Consider the following 16,546-nt stretch of genomic DNA (forward strand, 5'->3'; position numbering starts at 1 on the left):
GAAGAGAAGAATAACTTTCTATTCTCTCATCTTGAAGCAGCAGTGGATCGTATTCAAAAGCAAACAGACTTCATCAGGATCACGAAAAACGATCAAATCACTCATCAGGTGGACATTGATAGGTTGAAGTCCACGGTTGGCGAACAACAAGCTGTAATACAATGCCAACAAGCTGAGATTGATCAACTTAAAGCCGAAAACGTCCGTTTAAGAGTTGCATACGAGGAAAGACAAAGAAGTAGTTATGTACTTCAAAAGCTAGCGGAAGATCTGAGAAGTAGATGCGATGTCATGAAAGAGTGGTACGACTCGCGAAATACCACAATACTTGAAGGGGCTAAGAAGTTAAACACTGGCTACGAGTTTCTACGATCTCGGGTTGCTACACTATGGGAGGATAGATGTAAGCAGCAAGAAATACTGAAGAAAAGGGATGATGATCCCGAGGATCAACGTAATCCTGACCCCTCTGCTACATCACAGCAACCGACAGCAGCTACATCTTCCGCAATTATTGTTGCTCAGCCACAAACAGTTGAATCTACACAAGGAACTTCTTCTGGAGCAGCTGAAGAAGTACAGCAAATTGAAGGTACATCTCATATTCCTAGCAGTGCTGATCTCGCATTGCAGGTTATTCATCCATTCACCGATGAATTGCTGGAAGAAGGAGAAATTGTTGAAGATCTCTCACAGCAGCAACTGATTACCCTAAATGCAATGAGAGACGTAGATGATAATGAGATTGAAAAGATGCCTAGTGAGCCGGAATCTTCAAATGCTGAAAACATCGAAGAAATTGTATTCAAGGGAAATGTGAAGAAGTCTTCGTATGTTAGACAAGATGGAACTGAGTTTGCCCCGTTTGATGAAGACTGGTTAAAAGACAATGTAGAAGACATTGACGAGCATCTGAAGAACCGCGATTCATCAGAAAATGCCACCGATGCATTCTCCGCGTGGCGTCAACGGTTCTTGTCAAAAGCTTCTAAACCCGTGCCTGAGGCTGCTCAAGTTGACTACTTACGGTTTGAGAAAGTGAAGCCTAGCGGGAGAATCCTATGTTGGATGTTTGTGAAGGAAATACACTGTGTTGCAATTAATCGGGAGTTTGGGATCCAGTACTTTCGGTCCTTACTGAGCATTCTATCACCATTTTATGATGTGGCCGCATTGACAAAGATAGATCTCATAAATCGTTCAAAATATGATGGTGCGACATTATTCGAGCGATTGATTAGAATGAACAAGAAGTCTGGGTGGAAGGACAAGTCTTACAAACCTCAGTTCCCCATCTACCAACAAATCAAGTTTACGCTTGATCCGGCAACCAACACTGGCAGATACAAACTTATTTACGAGCCGGCGAAAGTGGTAGACAAGATTCCTTTGATGCCAATGAGGCAAGACTTTCTGGGTGAAATGCGTTTATGGTGTTATGATTCCGACACACATGAGGCGGTGATCGTTTTCAATGGCGATCAAGAGAATTTCAGGATGTTGGATCCAATGTGGATAGTTAATATGTCCGCATCCGACATTAACAAGTTATACCGGCATGACATATTCTATGAAGACAAGGACACACATCACCGCACCGCCAACGACCACCTTGTTGCCACCACCACTCGTCGTCACCACCGCACCGCCACTCGCCGCCACCACCACCACCCATCGCCGTCGCCGACACGCACCACCTCCACCTATAACCACCCACACTCACTACCACCGACCACCACCACCACTCACCGCTAATTTTATTACTCCGTTTTTCTTGCCTACCGAACAATACACAATAATAATTCATTCCATTCACAGGTAACCAAACAAGACATGGAATGGTAATCTGTTGATGCATTTTTGTGTCTGTCACTAGTCTTGTAATTTACGATGTATTTTGTACGGTCGTTTATCGTTTATCGTTTATCGAGTCTGTATTCGCAGTGAACCAAGTCGGATATCCTCCTATCCGCTTGTGTCCGACTTATTTGTCTCGTTGGTTATGTAATAGTCTTTGAACAATGCATGTTGCATGTTAAGGGTATTTCTGTCATTTGTTTATGCTTATAGGTGCCTGCTGTTTGATGTCTGTTTGCAGCAAACAGATTACAATTTGCAGCCTTCGACGAAACAGAAGTGTTTCGTCGAACACTTGTCGACGAAACAGACTTTGATCTGTTTGTTTCTGTTTCGTCAAGATCAGCGACGAAACAAATGTGTTTCGTCGTCTGATGGGCTTAGTGTTGGGCCCAGTTTCGTTTCGTCGGCCCAATCTGTGTTTCGTCGAACTCTAATGGCCCAGCTGCTATATAAAGGCACAGATTATCTCAGTTACAACTTAGAGATGAGAGAATACCCTGAAGGTCACTTTGTCTAGACTGTGTTTGTATCAGTTGCATTCTCATCCAGTTTAATCAAACGATTGTGTTTCTTTGGTTAAACCACTGTTCTTACTTTGTTTTATGTTTTGATTTGGCTTAGTTAAGTGGATTCCGCACACTTAGCTTTGTTTGTTATAAACAAGGGTTTGGTTGTGTAAATCGATCCTCCGATTTCGGGACCTACATAATGATCCATTGCATTCCCTCATCCATTCCATTACCTCGTCGATTCCATTCCTTTGTCCATTCCATTACTCCATACCAAACATACCCTTATTTTTATCCTTATCTTTATCTAAAATTAATAAATAACTTCAATTTTGCAATTTAGACTCTTTGTTTTTTTACTTTTAACCCAAATTCTTTCATCTTTTGCAATTTAATAGCAACTCTTTTTTATTTTCAATTTTGGTTCACCATACTTTTCATCTTTGCCAAGTTTTTACATTTCATTCCAAATTTTGTGAGTTAACGCATCGCAACGTGCATATGGAGTTCACCATTTTTCGCATATTTTTTTCCTGTTTGACTGATCCGTCGCGTCACATCTATTTTTATGCGTTCTACAAGTTCATCCAACACGCGGGTCCTGGATGGAGTTAGTTATGTTTTTCTATGTTTTACGTTTCGGTTTAATTTTTCAGCAACGAGCGTGCGTGATTCAAAGATTTTACGTCTACTTTTCGCTCGGCGTTATTTTTTTCCCGTTTTTATTTATTTTGCTTTTACGAGCTTTTCTGGTGTTGGTGATCGCTGGCAATGACATATTTTACGACAACCGCTGCAACGCAGGGGCTTAATACTAGTAATAATAATAAAATAGATGTTTCCTATTTAATATGGTAGCTTTAACTAGGTATCGCGGCTCCCAAACCTTGAGTGTCTTGTTTCGGGCCATGCTCTTAACGGCAATTTTAAGACTTGGGTGGCAACATTTGAATTGTTAAGTGCTGAACCAGTAAGAGGTCTGAATCATTAAGTGTTGAACCAGTAAGAGGTCTGAATCATTAAGAGCCTGTATAATGCTTAACCGTTCAGAGGCAAATGTCTGACCAATTCAGATTAGAGGTCTTAACCATTCAGACTCTGTATAAATCTTAATCATTCAGAGGCAAATGTCTGAACCATTCAGACATCTGCTCGTGAAACAAACAGTCTGAACCAGTAAGAGGTCTGAACCATTAAGAGGTAAACAAACAGCCCCTTGGTATGTTAAAGAAGATGGGGAACACACCTAGAGAATCGTTATCACCATCCACATTTACACTTCATCTCTAAATTTTCGAGAAATCAACTAAGCTGGCACTTTATCGAGATCCCTACGATAAGAAGCAATGTTAGGGAAACTATAGTAACTAATTCCCTAAATATACAGTCACTATTTATTAATTCCTTATACTTTTTCCCCATATTTTTTGTTGGTGGAAGAAAAAGAAACTGGGTAAACTGGGCACCTAAGAAAGTCAACATCGTTATGTGGAGAAGTGTACAAAATAGGTTGTCCACACTGATAAATCTGCAGAAACGGCACATCATCAGCGGCTCGGTTACCTGCAAGCTGTGTAATATGTTCGAGGAAGATGCTGATCATGTGCTAGTTAATTGTTTTGTGGCAACGTTGGTGTGGCAGAAAGTATGCAGCTGGTGCAAGATCCCTGTTGGTCGGTTCGGTAATATAAACGAGCTGTTGAATTCCCATCTAATTTTAAATCTCTCAAAGTTCAAGACTACAGTACTCCAGACTATAATCGTTGCGACATGTTGGGAGATATGGAGAGTGAGAAATGCTTTAATTTTTTCAGGAGAAAGAGCAAGAATCGAGAAAATCTTTGGCGATTTACAACTAACCTCCTTTACATGGGTCAAAAACAGGGGGAAAAGACACAATCTGGAATGGAGAAACTGGATATCTTTCAATATAAATGAGTAACTTCCTTACAGGGGTGTAACCGGGGTGAATATATTAGTTTTGTTTAATGTTTTTTGTTCTAGTACCTTGCTTGTCTTAATCATTGTACAAAACTGTTTGGTGATGGAATAATATGCAATTAGCCGTTAAAAAAAACAGTGGTAAAAAAAAGAATATAAAATAAAATATATTTGTTCATGGATAAATATGGGAAACATGATCTGTGTTGTTTTAAAATATGAATAAACTAGGTTATAACCCGGGAATTCTCCCAGGTTGTTAATCTATGTTTCTAAAAAAATAAATATATACATATATATATGAATAAATGAAAATTTCATGATGAATAGGGTAGATTAATCAATAATACGAATGTCTGTAGAAGTAAACATTTATAAAATGTAATACTGAGAAAAACATTTATAAACCCTAATACTAAACACTTTAAGCAGCAACTTCTTCATTAACTTCTTCTTTAACTTCTACTTTAACACGTGCAAGACGTCATTCAGGAATACGGACCAAATCTTTTGTGCCTCTAAAAACCATCATATCAAATTTTGACTCCGAAATCATGTCGAAGATAATAAAGTGTTCATCTTCAATTTTCATGTCTTCTTTAATTTGATTCCATCCAGTAGTCATATAAAAATTTTGACCATGTTTTTCCATAACAACCAACCATGTACGGTTAGGAAAAGCGGTTATAGAACATTTGTAAGTTTAGGAAATCTCCTGATCTTATCACACATGGATGCAGTTAATGTAGGTTAACAGGTAATCTTATAAGATAATGTTGAAGGTGTTTGTCAAGACGAAATCATGACTCTTTTGTGCTACTGCTTTTATGTATCTTTTTTTTTGGGACATGCAAGTTCTCTTCTTATCATGTTTTTTTTTTTTTTGGTCGTTGGTAGTTTAAGCTTAAAGACAATTAGTGGTATATCATCATGACAGATACCATATTTTTGAATATATCTAACAGTGGTATCAATTCTAAATGCTTGTTGATTATCGATGTTCAAATATATATATTTAGAAATTAAAATGTGGTTGTTTATATGTGTTTTGCATTATTATATAAGTTCTAACTCAATTCCTAAAAAATTAAAGAGGTAAAGTAAGGAGTGACAAAAAATTAAAAATCAATAAGGATTAAGTTTTAAAATGTAAGAATACATGTAAAATTGAGAACAATATTGAATTACCTTGCATAACGTAAGAGAACCAACATCTGAAATCTGAAAGATTTTGGGAAAAAAGAATTTCATTAGTCTCTTCAATGTTTTAAACAATAATATATGATAAAACAAAATAAGAAGCAAAGGAACAATCATTAGCGACGACATTCATTGGAAGTTCAGAAGAAGATGAATATAGTTGTTTGAACGCATTATGCATTTTCTAAACACCAGCAGAAAGCTAAAATAAAACATCATAACACACGGTTATAATTATAGAGTCAAAACTTTTATCTTCTAAAAAAATAATTAAAACTAACATAGATTTATCATCAATGGAAAACATGAAAATACGTAGAAATGATAGTACAATACATGAAAACTTACTGGAAATTTATAGAGTGATGAAAAAAATATGACAGCGTAGAAAAAGTCAGAATCAAGATTCAAAGAAACTTGAAGATGAAATGAAGAAATATGTAATTTTTTTCTATTTATAGACATAACCTATTTAAGGAATAAATAATGACATCATTACAAATCAATTACAATCAAATTAATGAGCTTAATTATATAAAGGATGTTAAATTTAGAAAGATTACGAATTTTTTAAATTAGTCAATACTACAATCTAATTTCTATAATCATGATATTTTATAAACTAAATATAAAATTGTAACTTATTTGTACAAAGAATTTAAAATAAATAATTAGTGTTACTTTCATGAAAAGTAACTAAGGATAAGAGTAATATGAAATTTGTAATTTTCGTTTTTTATCGTATGATTAGATTAGTAAATAAAAAATGTAATCTCATAAAATAAGAAACATAAGTAAACATCATTTCGAACCAAACGCCAAAATAGATAACTCAAAATGTCATATTAAATAGGGAAACTATATAAATGTTTTAAAGACAAAATAAAAAACTCAAAGCAAACACTCCAATAACAAACCAGATTTTTTTTATTAGAGGGAGAAACCGGAATGGAGAAACTGGATATCTTTCAATATAAATGAGTAACTTTCTTACAGGGGTGTAACCGGGGTGAATATATTAGTTTTGTATAATGTTTTTTGTTCTAGTACCTTGCTTGTCTTAATCATTGTACAAAACTGTTTGGTGATGGAATAATATGCAATTAGCCGTTAAAAAAACAGTGGTAAAAAAAGAATATAAAATAAAATATAATTGTTCATGGATAAATATGGGAAACATGATCTGTGTTGTTTTAAAATATGAATAAACTAGGTTATAACCCGGGAATTCTCCCAGGTTGTTAATCTATGTTTCTAAAAATTAAATATATACATATATATGAATAAATGAAAATTTCATGATGAATAGGGTAGATTAATCAATAATACGAACGTCTGTAGAAGTAAACATTTATAAAATGTAATACTGAGAAAAACATTTATAAACCCTAATACTAAACACTTTAAGCAGCAACTTCTTCATTAACTTCTTCTTTAACTTCTACTTTAACACGTGCAAGATGTCATTCAGGAATACGGACCAAATCTTTTGTGCCTCTAAAAACCATCATATCAAATTTTGACTCCGAAATCATGTCGAAGATAATAAAGTGTTCATCTTCAATTTTCATGTCTTCTTTAATTTGATTCCATCCAGTAGTCATATAAAAATTTTGACCATGTTTTTCCATAACAACCAACCATGTACGGTTAGGAAAAGCGGTTATAGCACATTTGTAAGTTCAGGAAATCTCTTGAGCTTATCACACATGGATGCAGTTAATGTAGGTTAACAGGTAATCTTATAAGATAATGTTGAAGGTGTTTGTCAAGACGAAATCATGACTCTTTTGTGCTACTGCTTTTATGTATCTTTTTTTTGGACATGCAAGTTCTCTTCTTATCATGTTTTTTTTTGGTCGTTGGTAGTTTAAGCTTAAAGACAATTAGTGGTATATCATCATGACAGATACCATATTTTTGAATATATCTAACAGTGGTATCAATTCTAAATGCTTGTTGATTATCGATGTTCAAATATATATATTTAGAAATTAAAATGTGGTTGTTTATATGTGTTTTGCATTATTATATAAGTTCTAACTCAATTCCTAAAAAAATAAAGAGGTAAAGTAAGGAGTGACAAAAAATTAAAAATCAATATGGATTAAGTTTTAAAATGTAAGAATACATGTAAAATTGAGAACAATATTGAATTACCTTGCATAACGTAAGAGAACCAACATCTGAAATCTGAAAGATTTTGGGAAAAAAGAATTTCATTAGTCTCTTCAATGTTTTAAACAATAATATATGATAAAACAAAATAAGAAGCAAAGGAACAATTATTAGCGACGACATTCATTGGAAGTTCAGAAGAAGATGAATATAGTTGTTTGAACGCATTATGCATTTTCTAAACACCAGCAGAAAGCTAAATTAAAATATCATAACACATGGTTATAATTATAGAGTCAAAACTTTTATCTTCTAAAAAAATAATTAAAACTAACATAGATTTATCATCAATGGAAAACATGAAAATACATAGAAATGATAGTACAATACATGAAAACTTACTGGAAATTTATAGAGTGATGAAAAAAATATGACAACGTAAAAAAAGTCAGAATCAAGATTCAAAGAAACTTGAAGATGAAATGAAGAAGTATGTAATTTTTTTCTATTTATAGACATAACCTATTTAAGGAATAAATAATGACATCATTACAAATCAATTACAATCAAATTAATGAGCTTAATTATATAAAGGATGTTAAATTTAGAAAGATTACGAATTTTTTAAATTAGTCAATACTACAATCTAATTTCTATAATCATGATATTTTATAAACTAAATATAAAATTGTAACTTATTTGTACAAAGAATTTAAAATAAATAATTAGTGTTACTTTCATGAAAAGTAACTAAGGATAAGAGTAATATGAAATTTGTAATTTTCGTTTTTTATCGTATGATTAGATTAGTAAATAAAAAATGTAATCTCATAAAATAAGAAACATCAGTAAACATCATTTCGAACCAAACGCCAAAATAGATAACTCAAAATGTCATATTAAATAGGGAAATCATATAAATGTTTTAAAGACAAAATAAAAAACTCAAAGCAAACACTCCAATAACAAACCAGATGTTTTTTTATTAGAGGGAGAAACCGGAATGGAGAAACTGGATATCTTTCAATATAAATGAGTAACTTCCTTACAGGGGTGTAACCGGGGTGAATATATTAGTTTTGTATAATGTTTTTTGTTCTAGTACCTTGCTTGTCTTAATCATTGTACAAAACTGTTTGGTGATGGAATAATATGCAATTAGCCGTTAAAAAAAACAATGGTAAAAAAAAGAATATAAAATAAAATATAATTATTCATGGATAAATATGGGAAACATGATCTGTGTTGTTTTAAAATATGAATAAATTTTGAGTTAAATGTGTTTCTTAACTAAATGAGAGAGGTTTTGACAGAGAAGTTAATATAAATGCATTTTTTAAGGGCATAAATTGATGTATTCCAGAAGATGAATTTCTCTTGAAAGTTAAACTATTGATTATGGGTCCTAATATTAATACATGCTAAAATCTTATTTACACATGGTGTATACGGGCCGTTTACAGTTATACGGCCCGTATATAATAAAATAAAACTAACAAAGTCTGTGCCTTCAGACTTTGTCAGTTTTTTTCATTCCATACGGCCGTATAACTGTATACGGCTCGTATACACCGTGTTTAAATAATTTGCCTGGTCGTATACAATGGATACGAATAATTTATACGGGCCGTATACAGTTATACGGCCCGTATGAAAAGAAATTAGATTTTACCCAAAGTATTTAATGGATTTAAGGTGTCAATCACGCGATACATTTTACAATCGTTAGGTGGTCAAAGCTTTCTAAAAGTAGAAAAAAATAAAACTTTAACAAGTAACAAAGACTGAAAAACAAAAAAAAAACGTGTCGTATGACTGTAATAAAAAGGAAGGGTGAGGCATTTGATGAGAGTTGTAAGGAGAAGCGTTTTAATCACTTGTTTTCAACGGGGATGTAATGCAATGATTACACAAGGTGATATGAACCCAAACCAACTGCTTTGTCTTGAGTCGTCGGGAAAACTTTTCCTCAGGGGAGGGTGAGTAGTATGAGTGTGAGTCCATTATGGTTCGTGAATGTTTCAAGGTCTTAAGTGATGGACAATTGGTTAAAAGATGTAGAAGATTTTGTTGGTTTGTTTCCAAGTAGGGTTTAGAATGTTTGAAGTATTCTTGGTTCAATACCAACTCTTCTGAAAGACAAGAATACAACGTTCATGTATCACAAGGAATGACCGATCTAAGGCAGAGAACCTGATTTAGATACACAAATTCATCACCGGTTTCTACAACACAAGCACATACACAGTTTGTTGGAAGAACCTTACACGTCTTCTGCTAGTTACTCTTTTCTTCGATTTCAACAAATCTTTCAAGGTCTTAAGTGATGGACAATTGGTTAAAAGATGTAGAAGAGTTTGTGTAGAGATCTTTACGTACAAATTTGCATCATCCTTACGGTTACAAATGAAGTATTAAAAGATGTTAGTTTCTTGACAATATGGTTTCTCGACAAATGAAGTATTATCTGTCATTGCTGCCTCTTCGGTTGGTAAAAGACAAAGGATGGTTTCTAATACAGGCTCTTTTAGAGAAGCGTTGGGATTCAAGGGTTTATGAGTAAAAGATGTTAGTTTCTTGACAATATGGTTTCTCGACAAATGAAGTATTATCTGTCCTTGCTGCCTCTTCGGTTGGTAAAAGACATAGGATGGTTTCTAATACAGGCTCTTTGTCAGTTGTGGTTGATTTATAGAACGATCCTTGACTTGAGTTTGTGGATTTCGGTTGGATCAGAAAAACTTAAAAAGAGAATCAACTAAAAAAATACAATTGATTACTCGGTCGAATAACCGGTCCGTTAAAGTTGAGCTTCCTGATGCAACTTTCACAGTGGTACCAATGTCCTACTACTACAATCCTTCCAACGCCTGATTCCGATACAACCCTCGATGTTGATGAGTGAAAGAGTTAACATTCTGATTCAGATTCAGGAAGCAGATGTTGATGAGTGAAACAGTTAACATTCTGATTCAGATTCAGGAAGCAGATGTTTATGAGTGAAAGAGTTAACATTCTGACAATATGGTTTCTCGACAAATGAAGTATTATCTGTCCTTGCTGCCTCTTCGGTTGGTAAAAGGCATAGGATGGTTTCTAATACAGGCTCTTTTAGCGAAGCGTTGGGATTCAAGGGTTTATGAGTAAAAGATGGTAGTTTATTGACAGTATGGTTTCTCGACAAATGAAGTATTATCTGTCCTTGCTGCCTCTTCGGTTGCTTTATTCTCTTTAATCTATTAGAACGATCCTTGTTTTGTCACGTACATGCGTTTAATTCCCAACATCATCTGTTCATCATTGTTCTTGAAAATGAAGATGAAGATGAAGATGAAGAAACGAGGGTTTATTCTCATTAATCTATTAGAACGATCCTTGACTTGAATTTAAGGATTTCGATTGGATCAGAAAAACTTAACAAGAGAATCAACTAAAAAAATACAATTGATTACTCGGTCGAATAACCGGTCCGTTAAAGTTGAGCTTCCTGGTGCAACTTTCACAGTGGTACCAATGTCCTACTACTACAATCCTTCCAACGCCTGATTCCGATACAACCCTCGATGTTGAAACCGGTTTTACCTCATGAAAAGGAAAGAGTTAACATTCTGATTCAGATTCAGGAAGCAGATGTTTATTAATGTTTGAGAAACTAACAAGGTAAACCTGAATTTTCAAAATTTTTTACCATGCGTATACGGGTCGTATACCGTTTATACGGCCGTATACGACTGGTAAAAATATTTTTACCGATCGTATACTATGTATACGACGATTGTATACGGGTCGTATATTGTTATACGGCCCGTATACTATGGGTAAAAAATGGTAAAAATTGGTTTATTCTCTTTAATCTATTAGAACGATCATTGTCTTGAGAACCTGATTCTGATTTAAACAATGGAATTTGTGGATCAACAGAAATAACTGAAAATAACTCGCCATTCTCTTGCATCTGTATACGTTGATTGTGGATTTAAGTTGCAAGAACCCGACACGTCTTCTGTCATGATTCTAAACATTCCGAATCACTAGCAGAAGAACCCGACACTCTTCTGTGATGATTCGAAACATCCCGAATCATGCCGTTTTTTCTCTTCCGGTTGTGTACTAAGCTTCCTGATACATATCATTCGTAAGAAACTTTTCGTGCACTGAACCTTCAGTTGTGTACTCTTCAATCTTCTTGAGTATTTTTCTAACTTTATGCTTGCATCCACCACAGTGAATATTAACTTTGAGTGAAAGAGTTTGGAAACTGGACGGTAAAAACGAAGTAACTGTTGGAATTTGTGGATTTCGGTTGGTTCAGAAACTTAACAAGAGAAGCAACTAAAAAAATACAATTGATTTCTCTTCATGTTACGGAGAATGTTCTAGAAATTGAAGGAAAAGGAAAAGATTTGTTGAAATCAAATTCAACAGAGATAACTTAATACAATCGGTCAAATCACACACTATATAAAGATTACAGAGGTTTTTACCATATGTATACGGGCCGTATACGGTTTATACGGCCATATACTCTCGGTAAAATATTTTTTTACCGATCGTACACAATGTATACGAACGATGTATACGGTCGTATATTGTTATACGGCCCGTATACTATGGGTAAAAAATGGTAAAAATTGGTTTATTCTCTCTAATCTATTAGAACGATCCTTGTTTTGAGAACCTGATTCTGAAAGACAAGAATACAACGTTCATGTATCACAAGGAATGACCGATCTAAGGCAGAGAACCTGATTTAGATACACAAATTCATCACCGGTTTCTACAGCACATACGCAATGAAGTATTAAAAGATGTTAGTTTCTTGACAGTATGGTTTCTCGACAAATGAAGTATTATCTGACATCATCTGTTCATCATTGTGTGAGATTAGCCAAACGAGGATGAAAGATACTCAAACCATTTGATCCCGTTGTTGCAAACTCCTTTAATGTGAGATTCTTCAAGTTTGCACATTTTGAGAAAATACCAATGTGTTTGTCAGCTTCGTCAACACACAAAGTGACATAATGACGTGGAAAAACAAGGACCACATGTCGATTGTTGAAAGTTTGAACTGATTATTTATTATCAGGTGAGTTCCAAGCATTTTATCGTGTGTTGTAATTTTAATGAAGCAATGAAGATTGAATATGCACTAGGGTGAGGGTTTTGCACTGATTCCTGCGCTCCAATCATCTGCTTCCTGAATTGAATCTGAATCTGAAAGTTAACTAGACCCCTCAAGTTGTCATTCGTAACAACTAAGCGTCTGGAGAAGAGTATGTTGATATAGGAGAGTTGAACCCGACACGTCTTCTGTGATGATTCGAAACATTCCGAATAACTAGCAGAACCCGATCCACTTACATTCGAATAACGCTGAGAATCCACAACGCTTATGGCCAGATTCTTTCCTTCAATCTTGGCAAAATCAATGTCTGCTTGTTTTATTATCACGAAAGTACTGAACAACTGAGATAGACACAATAACAACGGTCTATTTGCTTCGTCCACTAGAACTATTTGTGTATGCATTCTTTTGGTAGTTAACAACGCTAATTAGAAAAAAAATTTGTAAAATTAATCATATCGATTGCTATAACAGGATGGATGTGACACACACAGATAGATAAGCTGTCACAGTTGTCAAGACTGTTTGTCGGGTTTCCAATGGTCACACAGGGTGATAAACAACGCTGATACGAACATATGTGTTTCGAAATAGGCTTTGTTCTTGGTTTAATGAAGTTACACGTAACATCTACTTATATTCAGATTTAAACAATGCCGGCCTCAACTGAGATAACGGACATCCATCAAGCTCAAAAAGAAAACTTGTGTTTCCCATAGTCACAAAAGATTGCAGTTTGTATTTCGCATAGCCACCGTTTCCGTAGTAAAAAACGGTTGGGTTTGCACATTCAATCTTCAATACTTCATTAAAATACCACTAGTAGAAGAACCCGACACGTCTTCATGTTACGGAGAATGTTCTAGAAATTGAAGGAAAAGGAAAAGATTTGTTGAAATTGAATTTGACAACTATGACAGCTTATTAAAGGTAGCAATCACCTCCAATCATTTCCTGGTCAAATCACACACTATAAAGTTTAAAGTTATCGTGTGTTGTAGTTTGGAAAGATGACCGAACAGAGATCTGAATAACAAACTGTGGAGAACTTGTTTGTGTCGGGTTCTTCTGCTAGTTACTTGATCAACGGACGGATCGGTAACGTTACTCTACTTGTGCTCCGATTTAAGCGGCGTGTTCCGATCAACGTTGTTTAAAGGTGATGAAGAGTTTAGAAACCCTAGAATGATGTTGCTTTTACGGGAAAAAAACGTGATAATTGAAACCCTAGAATGATGGTGCTTTTACGGGAAAAAACGTGATAATTGAAAAACATCAATCTATACGGCCCGTATACAGTTATACGGTCCGTATACATTTGGTAAACATCAAAAACCTCAGAAATAAATCCATTGAGCCGTATACTTTTTATAAATCGTATACACTTGTATACGGCTCGTATAACTATATACGGGCCATATATAATAAAACAAAAAAAAACATTCTCTTCGCATTTTCCTTTTCAAAAACATTCTATACGAGCCGTATATTTTGTATACGGTCCGTATACACTAGGGATGTGAAAATAAGATCTAGGGGTGTGGGAATAAGGGGGGCCTTGATTATTCTCTTCTCATTGGTGAAGTATAGGTGTAATGATCTACTTCATGACATGGTATGTGGTCCAACTCCAGGACGATCCATTTCCAACAATAGAAAGAAACGTTTTACTCATTCATGATATATTCAAACAGAAAGTGACTTACATAAACATAAGCTTGGTAATATTGCACACTAGCCGTTAAAAATAAATGAATATTCGTATCGTTTTTAGTTTATATTAGAGACTCAAATTGAAGAAAATATTTAGTTAAAGGAATGATAAACTTGAGAAATATGACAAGTTTAAGAAATAGTTAATTATTGTCGATTAATGTTTATAACTGATAATTTGTTTTTCTGAAATAATTACTAACATTTGCTCTCAAGACTGTCAAATAAACTATTAAACTGTCTAAAGGGAACGGGTACGTTTAACCTTTGAAGTAAGTAATAAGTATGTTTAAGGAATTAAACCTTTGAAGATTTTGTCGATTAAATGATCAGATATATAATGTGGGGCTAGCCCATTTGATAGAAGCATATGCTTGTTAGGTGAATGAGAATAATTTATGATCAATGGTGTAATAGAGTAGCAACAACATTAATCGTTAAAAGGATGATCAGATAAATGTATATTTTAGAAAGTAATGAATGGCAATGTGATCTTATGTACTTAAATATCTATATGTAGGATAATGCTAGGGAGAAAACCCTCCATTTTGATAAAACCTTAGAAAATCTAACCTTCTGACTTTTTTTTTTTCTGAAAAAAATAACACATGTAATATACATGTTTTTAAGAGTTTTGAGCCAAAAAAATCAAAAAAAGCGCCGAGTGGGTTTTTTTTTTTTTTTTTAAATAAATAAGTTTCAGCAACTTTTTCACTAACATGTAGCAACTTTTTCACTAACATGTGTTAGACAAAAAGTTGCTGAAACTTGTTTATTTAAAAAAAAAAAAAAAACCACTCGGCGCTTTTTTGATTTTTTTTGGCTCAAAACTCTTAAAAACGTGTATATCACATGTGTTATTTTTTTCAAAAAAAAAAAAAAAGTCGGAAGGTTAGGTTTTCTAAGGTTTTCTCAAATTTTTAGGGTTTTCTATCTAACCTAACCCTCTATATGTAAAGTTGATTAGGGGTAGGTCGATATGTAAAGTTGAATGTTTTGTTTAAATTTTGGTAGATTGCAAGGAAAGAAAGCATAATGTTTTATACAGAAAATACGATGGTTTATAACTTTAAAAATTTAACCTTCAACATTTTTGATAAAACAGATCAAAGTATTAAAACTTTGGTCAATTTGAGGTTGACCTATTTGGTAGAGGTACATGTCTTTTAGAAGGAAGGTCTTAGGTTCAAACCTGGGCAAGAGAACAGTTTAGAATTTATTGGTGTGGAGAAGTAACATTAGCCGTTAAAAAAATATCAAGATTAACTGACGGTTATGATTATGGTTATGCTTATGATTAAAGGTGCCGAATGTTAACCAAACCAAACATATGCATTTATGTGTGTATGCAAGGGGAATAGTTTAGAATTTATTGATGTGATCGAGACAAGATGACGGTTATACTTATGGTTATCTGATTAAACTATAAATCGGTTACGGTTATAGCTATGGCTATGGCTATGGTTATAATTAAAGGTGTTCCATAACCAAATGTTAACCGAACCAAATATATGCATATATGTATGTATGACTATGTTCAACACCTACAGATACTCCCCTAGTTCCCTCTCACTGCTTCATCCACAACAATATGTTTCTGGTATTTAGAAATTCAAACTGGAGTTTTCCTGAATTGAAGTCCCTTTAGTTTAGACTATGGGGTATGGGGTGGGGGTTTGGATAAGAACGCCTAAGTCACCATCTCGGGTGGGCTTGGGTTTGGGCGTGGCCCCTTGGGCGGGACTTTCAGCCCGGACGTTGGGCGGGTCTATCAATATGACACGGCGGGCTCTCAATGGCCAAAACAACTAGCCGTTGGCCAACGGCTATGTGTAAAAAAATTTATTTTTTCTATTCTTTTTTTTACCACATCCAACCACAATACACTCCACCTCTTCTATAATCATCTCTATTCTCATTCAACCACAATACGAAAAATGAATCCTCATAATCGTGGTTTTGACCCGAACAACCCGTGGGCATTACAAGAAAATCCTAGCCCACCACCCAATCGTCCAATTCCTCCTCCATTTTTAATACACTCCACTATGCCCGATATGGCGGGTTACGCATCGTA

This window comes from Helianthus annuus, chromosome 5 (assembly GCF_002127325.2).
Source record: "Helianthus annuus cultivar XRQ/B chromosome 5, HanXRQr2.0-SUNRISE, whole genome shotgun sequence".
Lineage (NCBI taxonomy): Eukaryota > Viridiplantae > Streptophyta > Magnoliopsida > Asterales > Asteraceae > Helianthus > Helianthus annuus.